General features: G+C 42.5%; 1 protein-coding gene across 1 annotated transcript in view; it reads left to right on the plus strand.

Annotated features, from left to right (window-relative positions):
- The window catches only part of LOC134358292 (transmembrane protein 273-like), a 70,320-nt gene that overhangs the window by 921 nt on the left and 55,953 nt on the right, over window positions 1-13,446 (plus strand). The window lies entirely within an intron of this gene.

A 13,446-nucleotide genomic window follows, 5' to 3' on the forward strand; every position in this document is an offset into this window, starting at 1 on the left:
TGGTCACTGACTGACCCACAGCGGTGCCGGAACCTGGAGGTGTGCCTCTTGGACGTCTCCGTGGTATTTTGCACCCCAGGGGCCAAACGCTTTATGTATAAAGCACCTTGCTCTGTTCATCTCCTTTGAACTTAACCTTAATTGCACGCCCTCTGGTATTAGACATTTCAACCCTGGGGGAAAAGATACCAGCTGTCCACTCTATACCTCTCTATCCTAATCTTAAAAAAACTCTCCTCAGCCTCATCTGCCCCAGGGAAACCAACCTCTCCTTGTAGTTCATATAAGCAGCATCCTGGTGAACTTCCTTCTGCACCCTCTCCAAAGCCTCCTCATTCTTCCTGCAATGAGATGGCCAAATTTATATAAGGCGTAAGTAGTGCACGCAGTTATAACTTATTGACTCTTGAACTCAGTACCTCGACTAATAAGGACCCTCAGTCATCCAAGCGTCTAGTCCAATTGAGTTTATTGTTGGGAGCCCAAGTCTGGTGAGCTATTGTCCCTTGATATTTTTTTAACAGCTGCATGGGCCAACCAATGCTCTGAGCAGGAAATTTTTACACTGCCTGAAACTGTGCAAAACTTTAAATGTTTTACCCTTCAATGCTTTTTAATTTATTTTTGTAATTTAAATGTTTTCACTTTAAATGTTTTTGTAATATGCACACGATGGATATTTATAATGAAAGTTGAAAAATCACATACCTTCTGATTGTATTTATCAATTAAAGGGTATAATGAAATACAGTACAACAGAGCAAATCTTTCACATTTCATAAACTTTTTCTAACAGCAACTAATTCCAGCTGCACAGCAACGATGGCTATGTGCATGGGAGTATTTCAATTACCGTGCAGCCTCACACCCACACAGCTCGGAGGGAACAGTAATGGTGAGGTACAGCTACAATGCAAGACAACTTACAACAGCATCGCAGGCCGATAGCTACATACGGTAACACACTGAACATAAACGATACAAGACGATGCAGAGAAAAAGAGACTGCAAAACAAGGCTACAGTTCAGGGGTCTGGAACTGTCCCACTAAATCACTTACCAACAGACAGCAGTCCAGGAGTCTGCAAATGTCCCACTACTGATTGACCTACAGTAGTCCATCATAGGTTTGAAGATGTCCCACTGAGGATGCCAAATGTCAAATGTCAAATGTCAGTCACTTACTAATTGACTGATAGTGGTCATGGAGTCTGAAAATGTCCCACCAAGGGCGCCAAACACTGTTCACTTACTGACTGGCCAATGACAATCATGGGTGTGAAGATGTCCCACAGAGGGTGCCAAACTCCATTCACTTACTGATTGACCTACAGCAGTCCATGAGTCATGTTTGGTGTGGGTAGGGCCTTTGTCCTTGCTCCTCTACTGAGGCAGCGAGAAATGTAGATCAAGTGAATGAAGAGGAGGTTAGCTTCCATCATATGATAAATTTCTTATGGTCTTGGGCAGAACAGTTAGGTACCAGCTGCAAAGTCACAAACACATTTGGTGTCATTGGGGAAAGGACCGGCTGCATGGCGAGTTATTGACCCTCTCCACTTCTGACCCTCTAACGAGGACCAGCTCATGGACCTCCAGTTTCCTCCTCCTGTAGTCAATTATCAGTTGTTTGGATAAATGTGCTCAGTTATCTTCACTGTTCTGATGATTTGTGAGATTAATCTCAAGTATAAATATATTGTCTGAATAACACACACAAAATGCAGGAGGAATTCAGCAGGTCGGGCAGCATCTGTGGAGAGAAATAAAGGGTCAATGGTTTGGGCTGAGACCATTCATCATATTGTCTGAATACGGTGTAAAATGGGAAACAAATACTTTATAATTAGATTTCTTACTGAATTCCAGATATTTACGAAAATGATGCAGGCTATAAATATTAGGATGTTCCATGTTGGCACGTTGTTGATGGATGACTAATTGCTAATTTCCTTCTGTTTGAATTTGCTAATTAGTTTCAAGGCATTACACCAAAGTATTTGTAAAAATAAAGGTCTTGTAAGGAAGTATGAGCTATAAATGTTTGCAGAGACTGCAATGTTTCTTAAAATAATATAAGAAATTTGAGAATGGAATAGATCTTTATTTTTTTCTCTTTTATTGACCGTGTGTCATGGTGAATGCTGGCAGTGACTGATCCCAAGTGTGGAGGAAAGACAAACTCCCATGTAGCGACCACAACAAGAGTTTATACATTGGGGTTCCAACAGAACATCGATTGGTTTGACTGAGACACACCGCTAAATGAAACATTCTCCAAACTAGGACCCCGCGATAAGCGCTAAGGAGCGTCCACTAAATAATGCAGGAACACGGAATCCCCGAGACTATCAAAATAAACTTAACAAGGTTAAACAATTAACGACTCTTGTTAAACAACAACCAATTAAGGATAAGAAACCTCGGAGGCCACTGCACTCCAGCTCCCCGCACAGGCCTGAAGAGCTTGTTACACCGTGTGCGTGTTTCAGAAAGAGATCATCAATACTCCTACTGCAGGGTGGCTGGCTCTTGGAAGGAAAGTTTGTCAGCCACATGTCTTTTTTACAGACATTAATAGGCTGAGAAAACCGCAAACCTAGACAAATGTAAAGGGGAACACATTCACTCTATAAGTGTCAAGAAATTTGGAATTCCTACATGAACATAAAATTCATCGATTTCCTAACCAGTTTCTTCCAATATTTCAAAGATGTACGGGTAAGAGTTAGTAAGTTGTAAGCATGCTACATTGGTGATGGACACAACAGCACAACGAGCCCTTTTCCCGCACCCTCACACACTGACAGACCTCAACCCCAGGACAAGCAGTCGTGACTTGACTCCTACTTCGTGGCCAGACTGGATAGATGACAGACTGAGCAGGCCGCCCTCAGCACATCCTCAGACTGTGTTGGTTGTTGATGCAAACAATGCATTTCTTGGAAGTAGTGATCATAATACGATTGAGTTCAGTTTTAAATTTGAAAAGGAGAAGCTGTTATCAGGTATATCGATATTTCAGTGGAACAAAGGAATTTACAGTGGTATGAGAGAGAAACTGACCCAAGTCGATTGGAAAAGTAAGCTAGATGGGGGGACAGTAGAGCAGAAATGGATGAAATCCCTCAAGAATTAAGGAAAGTGCAGGAAAAATATATTCCAAGAAAAAAGAAAATCATGAATGGAAAAATGGCACAAATGTGGCTAACGAGAGAGGTTAAGGCTAAAATAAAAGCAAAAGAGATGGCGTACAAGGAAGCAAAAATTCGTGGGAAAACTGAGGACTGGACAACTTTTAAAAACTTACAGAAGGAAACTAAGAAAGTCATTAGGAAAGAAAAGATGAATTATGAAAGGAAGTTAGCAATTAACATAAGAATACTAAGAGTTTTTAGTATATGAAGAGTAAAAGAGTGTCACAGGTAGATATAGGACCAATTGAAAATGATGCTGGAGAAATTATAATGGGTAACAAAGAGATGGCAGAGGAACTAAATGAGTATTTTGCATCAGTCTTCACAGTGGAAGACATTAGCAACATATCTGATAGCCAGAGGTCTCAGGGAGTAGAATTAGGTACAGCCAAGATTACTAGAGAGAAAGTGCTTGGGAAGCTAAATGGACTAAGAATAGATAAGTCTCCCGGACTGGATGAGGTGCACCCACAGGTTCTGAAGGAGATGGCTTTGGAGATTGTGGAGGCATTGGAAGTGATCTTCCAGGAATCAATAGACTCTGGCATGGTTCCGGAGGACTGGAAGGTCGCAAATGTAGTTCTGCTATTTAAGAAAGGAGGGAGGCAGCAAAAAGAAAATTACAGACCTATTAGTCTGACGTTGGTAGTTGGAAGGTTATTGGAGTCGATCCTCAAGGATGAGGTTATGAAATACCTCGAAGTGCATGACAAGATAGGCCCAAGCCAGCATGGTTTCATGAAGGGAAGATCCTGCCTCACCAACCTATTGGAATTTTTTGAGGTAATCTCAAATAAGATTGATAAGGGAGAGGCTGTGGATGTTGTGCATTTGGATTTTCAAAAGGCCTTCGATAAGGTGCCGCATAAGAGGCTGCTTAATAAGATGAGAGTCCATGGAATTACAGGAAAGATATTGGAAAGGGTGGAGCATTGGCTGATAGGTAGAAAGCAAAGGGTGAGAATAAAGGGATCCTATTCTGATTGGTTGCTGGTTACTAGTGGTATTCCACAGGGGTCAGTGTTGGGGCCGCTTCTTTTTACAATGTATATCGATGATTTAGATTATGGATTAAATGGTTTTGTGGCTAAGTTTGCGGATGGTACCAATATAGGTGGAGGAGCAGGAAATATTGAAGAAACAAAAGGGTTGCAGAGAGACTTGGTCAGTTTAGGAGAGTGGGCAAAGAAATGGCAGATGAGATACAATCAACAGGAATTCTGCAGATGCTGGAAGTTCAAGCAACACACATCAAAGTTGCTGGTGAACGCAGCAGGCCAGGCAGCATCTCTAGGAAGAGATACAGTCGACGTCTCAGGCCGAGACCCTTCGTCAGGACTAACTGAAGGAAAATTTAGTAAGAGATTTGAAAGTGGGAGGGGGAGGGGGAGATCCAAAATGATAGGAGAAGACAGGAGGGGGAGGGATGGAGCCAAGAGCTGGACAGGTGATTGGCAAAAGGGATACGAGAGGATCATGGGACAGGAGGTCCGGGGAGAAAGACAATGGGGGGGGGGAACCCAGAGGATGGGCATGGGGTATAGTGAGAGGGAAAGAGGGAGAAAAAGGAGAGAGAGAGAAAGAATGTGTGTATATAAATAAATAACGGATGGGGTACGAGGGGGAGGTGGGGCATTAGCGAAGTTAGAGAAGTCAATGTTCATTCCATCAGGTTGCAGGCTACCCAGACAGAATATAGTTTTAATTCTGCATCCCATTCCCATTCTGACATGTCTATCCATGGCCTCATCTACTGTAAAGATGAAGCCACACTCAGGTTGGAGGAACAGCACCTTATATTCCGATGAATGTAAGGTTGATGTTTGACGAGGTTTACCCGTCTCTGCACTGAACTGAGGCTGTGGCCTGCAACTAACAGGCTCCTGGATTGGATGTGATTCTCTTTGTGGCTGTGAACTTACTTTGGTGAACTTCAGTTTTAGAAGCATAGAAAGTAGGTGCAGGAGTAGGCCATTCGGCCCTTCGAGCCTGCACTGCTTGAATGTTATTTGCATATTTTTATTGTTAGCACATGTTTCAAATCTCCATTTTTAATAGATTCTATAGTGATGCTTTGTTTTGTGGCTGCCTGTAAAGAGGCAAATCTCAAGGTTGTACATAGTATAAATATTTTTATAATAAGTTATCATTGAACTTTGAACCTTGACCTTTGATGTGACAAGGCAGAACAGTTTAATTGGCATCTCCCTCCTGAATCCTGCATGATAGAACATAGAACATAGAACAGTACAGCACAGTACAGGCCCTTCGGCCCACAATGTTGTGCCGACTCTCAAACCCTGCCTCCCATATAAGCCCCCACCTTAAATTCCTCCATATACCTGTCTAGTAGTCTCTTAAACTTCACTAGTGTATCTGCCTCCACCACTGACTCAGGCAGTGTATTCCACGCACCAACCACTCTCTGAGTAAAAAACCTTCCTCTAATATCCCTCTTGAACGTCCCACCCCCACCTTAAAGCCATGTCCTCTTGTATTGAGCAGTGGTGCCCTGGGGAAGAGGCACTGGCTATCCACTCTATCTATTCCTCTTATTATCTTGTACACCTCTATCATGTCTCCTCTCATCCTCCTTCTCTCCAAAGAGTAAAGCCCTAGCTCCCTTAATCTCTGATCATAATCCATACTCTCTAAACCAGGCAGCATCCTGGTAAATCTCCTCTGTACCCTTTCCAATGCTTCCACATCCTTCCTATAGTGAGGCAACCAGAACTGGACACAGTATTCCAAGTGTGGCCTAACCAGAGTTTTATAGAGCTGAACTTTTTATTGTTTTATAGATGTGCCCCTTCTGTTTTATAAATGAATAATGTAGGTTATAGACACTGTATCTTCAGTGCTCTGATTACTACAGCACTTGAGGAAATGTTGGTGGTGTGAACGATTCTCTTGCACTAAGGGGGATGCCGTGTATAAAGAAGCCTGCAATGCAGCTGGACTATGAGACCTATGGGGTTGGGGTAAGTCCATTGTAAACTGCAATTTTGTCAGCGGTTGCACTGGCCCTGAGAAATCAGTGGTTTCTGATCCATAATTAGGTGTATTTATCGCTGCTTTTTATATGGCATGAATGTTGTTGTTTTGTGGCAATAGTACGGTGCAAAGATATAACATTTTTCAAAATTACATGATAAATCGCGTAACGAAAAAAGATAACAATTTAGTGTTTGTGAACTCTTCAAAATTCTGTTGGCAGAGGGGGAAGAAGCTGTGTCTCAATCATTGAGTGTGACACATGTTGTGAAATGTGTTGTTTTGTGGGAGCAGTATAGTGCAATGGAGAAAACATACCAGAAGTTACAATGGAACATTAACCGTACAGCACAGGAACTAACCATCCTTACAGCAAATCAAAAACACCCAAACACTAATCCCTCCTACCTACACTATGCCCATATCCCTCCATCTTCCTCACATCCACGTGCCTATCCAAACATCTCTTAAAAGCCTCTAATGCATTTGTCTCTATCACCAAACTAGGCAGGGCATTCCAGCCATCCACAACTCTGAGTAAAAAAACTAGCCTCTCACATCCCGCCCCCCCCCCCCGAACCTACCCCCTGTCGCCTTAAATGCAAGCCCTCTGGCATTCGACATTTCAACCTTGGGAAACAGACACTTCCTGTCTACTCTGTCTATGCCTCTCATAATCGTATAAACCTCTATCAGATCTCACCTCAACTTCCGGTGCTCCGGAGAAAACAACCCATGTTTATTCCACCTCTCGTGATAGCTCATGCCCTCTAAACCAGGCAGCATCCTGATAAACCTCTTCTGCACCCTTTCCAAAACCTCAACATCCTTCCTACAGTGGAGTGACCAGAACTGTACACAATCCAGATGTGTCCTAACCAGAGTTTGATAAAGTTGCAACATAACCTCTTGACTTTTGAACACAATGCCTCGACTATTAAAAACAAGCATTCCGTAAGCCTTCTTAACCACTTTATTGACCTTTGTGGCCACTTTCAAGGAGATATGAACTTCTATCCCAAGATCTCTCTGCTCAGTCCTTAACAGTGTACTGTCTCCTTGCATTTTCCCTACCAAGGTGTAACACCTCACAATTATCTGGGCTAAACTCCATCTGCTATTTCTCTGCCCATTTCTCCAACTGATTTATATCGTGCTGTATATTCCTCATCAGTCTTTGACACTTTCCACATCCCCACTAATCTTGGTATCATTCGTAAATTTACCAACCCACCCATCTACATTTGCATCCAGGTCATTTATATACATCACAAACAGCAGAGCTCCTAGCACAGATCCATGTGAAACACCACTAATTACCCACCTCCAGCATGAATAAGTTCCTTCAAGCACTGGCCTCCATCTTCAACGTCCAAGCCAGTTCTGAATCCAAGCAGCCAATTTGCTGTGGACCCCATGCATCTTAATCTTCTGGATTAAGCCTTACTAAAATCCACGTAGACGACATCCACAGACCTACCTCATCAATCTCTCTCATCACCTTGTCAGAAAACTCAATCAAATAGGTCTTGCTGAAGGGTCTCGGCCCGAAACGCTGACTGTACTCTTTTCCATAGATGCTGCCTGGCTGCTGAGTTCCTCCAATATTTTATGTATGCTACAAGTTGGTAAGACATGACTTGCCCTGGACAAAGCTATGCTGACTCTCCCTAAATTAGCCTATGGGTTTCCAAATATTCATATATCCTATCCCGAAGAATTTTCTCTGGCAATTTCCCTACAACTGACGTGAGACTCACTGGTCTATAGTTCTCAAGATTTTCCCCTGTTCCCTTGTTACATACTTTTCCTTTTTCTTCTTGACTGAAGTATCACCCTTCTGAACATCCGAGGTTCTCTTATCTTTCCATCCCAGTCCTTCCTTCTAACAGGAAGATACCTTTCCTGTACTCCGTGCAGTTGATCTTTAAACACCCTCCATGTGTCTGATGAGGACTTGCCAGAGTAAAAGGTGTTCCCAATTAATGCTTCTTAGCTCCTGCCTAATGTTCTCGTAAAACTCTCCCACAAGGACCATACCTATCCTTAACTATAGCTATCCTGAACATTATGGGGTTGTGGGTCACTGTTCCCCCACTGAAAAATCAATCAGCTGGTCAGGCTCATTACCTAACACTAGGTCCAGTACTCTCGTTGGATCGTCTACATATTGATTAAAGAAACCTTCCTGGATAATTGAACAAATTCTGGCCCATCTAAATCCCTTGCACTGAGAAGGTCCCAGTTTACATTAGGGAAGTTGAAATCCCCCATGACAACAACTCTATTACTTTTTACACATTTCCTTAATCTGATTACATATGTGTTTCTCAATGTCCTGGTGGCTATTAGGGTGTCTGCAGTACAATCCAATCAGTATGATTGCACCCTTCTTGTTACTGTGTTTTACACAAATGGACACAGTATCTGACCCCTTCATTACGTCTCCTCTGTGTGCAGCTGTGATATTGTCCCTGATTAATAGTGCAACTCCATCCCCCTTATTGTAACTCCTCCTCCATCTTTTCTAAACCTTCAAAAGCCTGGTATATTAATCACCCATTCCTGCCCCTGTCTCAACCAAGTTTCAGTAATGGCTACAACATGTAGTTCCATGTACTGATCCACGCCCTTACCCACAACACTTTTAGCATTAAAATATATGCAATTCAAGCTATCCAACCCATCATACCTGTTATTCTGATTTTGCTTTTTAATACTTTCCCTGGCATCTACCTTCAAGTCTGATCCTTCCCTTACTGACCTGGGGCTCCGGTTCGCAGACCCTTGCAAAACTAGTTTAAACTCTCCCGAGTAGCATTAGCAAAACCTCTCAGCAAGGATATTGGTTTCCTCTCCAGTTCCGGTGCAACCCGTCCCTCTTGTACAGGTCACCTCTTCCCCAGAAAAAGGTTCCAATGATGCAAGAACTTGAAACCCTGTCCCCTGCACCATCTCCTCAGCCACTCATTCACCTGTGCTATCACCCCATTCCTCCCTGCACTATCCTGTGGCACAGGGAGTAATCCAGATGTTACAGCCTTGGAGGTCCTTTTCTTCAGCCTCTTTCCTAACTCTATATACTCACCACATAGAACCTCTACCCCTTTTCTGCCTCTGTTGTAGGTGCTGATATGCACCACAACCTCTGGCTGTTCACACTCCCCCTTAAGAATATCCATCAGCCGCCCTGATACATCACAGACCCTAGCATCCAGAATGCAACAAACCATTCTGGTGTTTCTTTTGCGGACACAGAATCTCCTTTCTGTCCCCCTGACTATTCAGTCCTCTATAAAAACACAAACACAAAGAAATCTGCAGATGCTGGAATTTCAAGCAACACACATAAAAGTTGCTGGTGAATGCAGCAGGCCGATTTTTTACCCTTAATTGACCATATTACTCAGCTTTCATCTAAATGGTTTCCATTATATTTAACTTTGATTGGTCGTATTAATGCAGTTAAGATGTTTTTTTTGCCAAAATTTTTATATATATTTCAGGCATTACCGATTTTTGTTCCAAAATCTTTTTTTGATAAAGTTGACTCAAAAATTTCTTCATTTATTTGGCAAAATAAAAACCCGAGATTGGGTAAAATACATTTACAGAAAGCTAAGAGAGATGGAGGTTTAGCATTACCTAACTTTAGATTCTATTATTGGGCGATTAATATTCGACATATGAAATTTTGGTTACTTGACCAGGATATACTATCCATTCCTAAATGGGTAGTATTGGAATTACAATCTGCTCAGGGCTATACACTTGGCTCTATTTTAGGTTCCTCTCTTCCTTTTGATTTGAAACGCCTCGAATAGGTCTCTAACCCGATAGTTAAATATACCTTACGTATTTGGTTTCAATTCAGAAAATTTTTTGATCTTAACCAATTTGGGCTAGCAATTCCTATTTTAGGTAACATATTTTTTCCTCCCTCTTTCACGGATCGTGCTTTTCAAATTTGGAAGCCTAAGGGTATTTCACGGTTTTTGGATTTATTTTTAGATGGTTCCCTTATGTCTTTTGAACAATTATCTAATAAATATAATTTATCAAGAATACATTTTTATAGATATCTACAAGTTAGGAATTTCCTAAGTACTATACTTTCTTCCTTTCCAATGCTTCCTCCTACATATATTTTAGATACTATAATTAACCTTATTCCATGTCAGAAAGGTGCATCGGCTATGATTTATAATATTATTATGAAACTTAGGAAAGCTCCATTTGATAAGATTAGGGTAGATTGGGAACAGGAATTGGGCTCTATTATTTCCGTGGATGACTGGGGGCAGATTTTACAATTAGTCAATACTTCCTCTATCTGTGCTAAACATTCCCTAATTCAATTTAAAGTTGTTCATAGAGCACATATGTCCAAAGATAAATTAGCTCATTTTTATTCTTATATTAAACCTTTTTGTGATAGATGTCCGGGGCAGATAGCCTCTCTAATTCATATGTTTTGGTCTCGTCCTTACTCTGGAAACTTTTTGGAGAGACATTTTTAATATTATCTCAAAGGTATTGAATATAGATATCTCTCCTCACCCTATTACTGCTATCTTTGGATTACCTAAAACTTCCAGTAATCTTTCTCCTTCAGCCCGTAGAATGATTGCATTTCTTACTTTAATGGCGAAAAGATGTATCTTACAACATTGGAAAGAGCTTAATGCTCCATCTACCTTTTTTTGGTTTTCTCAGACGATATTATGCTTGAATTTGGAGAAAATTAGAAGCAATCTTTATGATTCCTCACTTAAATTTGAACAGACCTGGAGATCTTTTATTCAATATTTTCATTTAATGTAATTTTTTTTTTCTTCCCCTTTTTGCTCCATATTTATATTCCCTTCTTGTTTTTTTCTACTGTTTTTAATGGAGGTTGGGTTTGAGGACGTGATTTTAAGTCTTAACTCTAATTGTTTCCAAGTTAGCCCATTGCTTTGCCTTGCTTTTAGTTTAGTTGCACAATGTTTTTCTTGGGGTTTTTTTTTGGGGGGGGTTTCCTTTTTCTATTGATATATATATATATATATAAAAAAATTAGTATACTATTATGTTACCTTATTATTTTATGTTTAAATTACATTGTTTGTATCATTTCTTTTCTGTTTTAATATCTCCTGTAATTTTATTATATTCTAACAGTGTATTAGTGCCTATATGGCTTACCTTTTGTATACTTATTTAATAAAAAGATTTAAAAAGAAAGTGAACGCAGCAGGCCAGGCAGCATCTGTAGGAAGAGGTACAGTCAACGTTTCGGGCCGAGACCCTTCGTCAGGACTAACTGAAGGAAGAGCTAGTAAGAGATTTGAAAGTGGGAGGGGGAGGGGGAGATCCAAAATGATAGGAGAAGACAGGAGGGGGAGGGATGGAGCCAAGAGCTGGACAGGTGATTGGCAAAAGGGATATGAGAGGATCATGGGACAGGAGGCCTAGGGAGAAAGAAAAGGGGGAGGGGTGGGAAACCAGAGGGTGGGCAAGGGGTATAGTCAGAGGGACAGAGGGAGAAAAAGGCGAGGGAGAGAAAAAGAACATATATATATATGAACAGAAGTTCGAGGAGTCAATGTTCATGCCATCAGGTTGGAGGCTACCCAGACGGAATATAAGGTGTTGTTCCTCCAACCTGAGTGTGGCTTCATCTTGACAGTAGAGGAGGCTGTGGATAGACATATCAGAATGGGAATGGGACGTGGAATTAAAATGTGTGGCTACTGGGAGATCCTACTTTCTCTGGCGGACAGAGCATAGGTGTTCAGCAAAATGGTCTCCCAGTCTGCGTTGGGTCTCACCATCTTTCCCTCCCCCCCCTCTGCTTTCCGCACGGATCACTCCCTATGCGACTCCCTTGTCCATTCGTCACCCCCCATCCCTCCCCACTGATCCCCTCCAGGCACTTAACCTTGTAAGCGGAACAAGTGCTACACATGCCCTTACACTTCCTCCCTTACCACCATTCAGGACCCCAGACAGTCCTTCCAGGTGAGGCGACACTTCACCTGTGAGTTGGCTGGGGTGATATACTGCGTCCCGTGCTCCCGATGTGGCCTTCTATATATTGGCGAGACCTGACACAGACTGGGAGACCGTTTCGCTGAACACCTACGCTCTGTCCGCCAGAGAAAACAGGATCTCCCAATGGCCACACATTTTAATTCCACGTCCCATTCCCATTCTGATATGTCTATCCACGGCCTCCTCTACTGTCAAGATGAAGCCACACTCAGGTTGGAGGAACAACACCTTATATTCCGTCTGGGTAGCCTCCAACCTGATGGCATGAACATTGACTCCTCGAACTTCCGTCAATGCCCCACCTCCCCCTCGTACCCCATCCGTTATTTATTTATTATTTAAACGGAGAGAGAGAAAAAGAATATATATATTCTTTTTCTCTCTCTCCTTTTTCTCCCTCTGTCCCTCTGACTATACCCCTTGCCCACCCTCTGGTTTTCCCCCCCTCCCCCTTTTCTTTCTCCCTAGGCCTCCTGTCCCATGATCCTCTCATATCCCTTTTGCCAATCACCTGTCCAGCTCTTGGCTCCATCCCTCCCCCTCCTGTCTTCTCCTATCATTCTGGATCTCCCCCTCCCCCTCCCACTTTCAAATCTCTTACTAGCTCTTCCATCAGTTCGTCCTGACGAAGGGTCTCGGCCCGAAATGTCAACTGTACCTCTTCCTAGAGATGCTGCCTGGCCTGCAGCGTTCCACCAGCAACTTTGATGTGTGTTGCTTGAGTCCTGTGTAACTACCACACTGCCCAACTTTACCCTTTCCTGCTGAGCCTCAGTGCCAGCTGGCCGCAGTGCCACAAGCCTGGCAGACCCTGGCATGACCTGATGAGTCATTCCACCCCCAGTATTATCCAAAGAGGTATAGTTGTTCCCTTACCTCCTGGTCCTCATCTATCCACTGTCTGAAGACTGTACACAGGGTATGACCACTGATGCACCATCAATAACTCCAAAAGACTAGAAGCAGAGTAAATACTGAAAGGCTTTTATTTGCAGTAAAATGTGACCTCCACCATGCTGAGTGTCTTCCCCTGGACTGAGGGAGGAGCCATGGCCCAATCACCTTTATTCAGGGGTCTGTGGGAGGAGCCACAGGGGCAGTCAGCAGAGGAGCGTGTCCAGGCAGACAACGTATCTATACATGGTTTACCAGCACCACCTCTTCAAAGGTCTGGAGTGTAATATCTTCAGCTTAACGAATGATCCTCAGTGCATTCGAC

This window comes from Mobula hypostoma, chromosome 18 (genome assembly GCF_963921235.1).
Source record: "Mobula hypostoma chromosome 18, sMobHyp1.1, whole genome shotgun sequence".
NCBI classification, from domain to species: Eukaryota; Metazoa; Chordata; class Chondrichthyes; order Myliobatiformes; family Myliobatidae; genus Mobula; species Mobula hypostoma.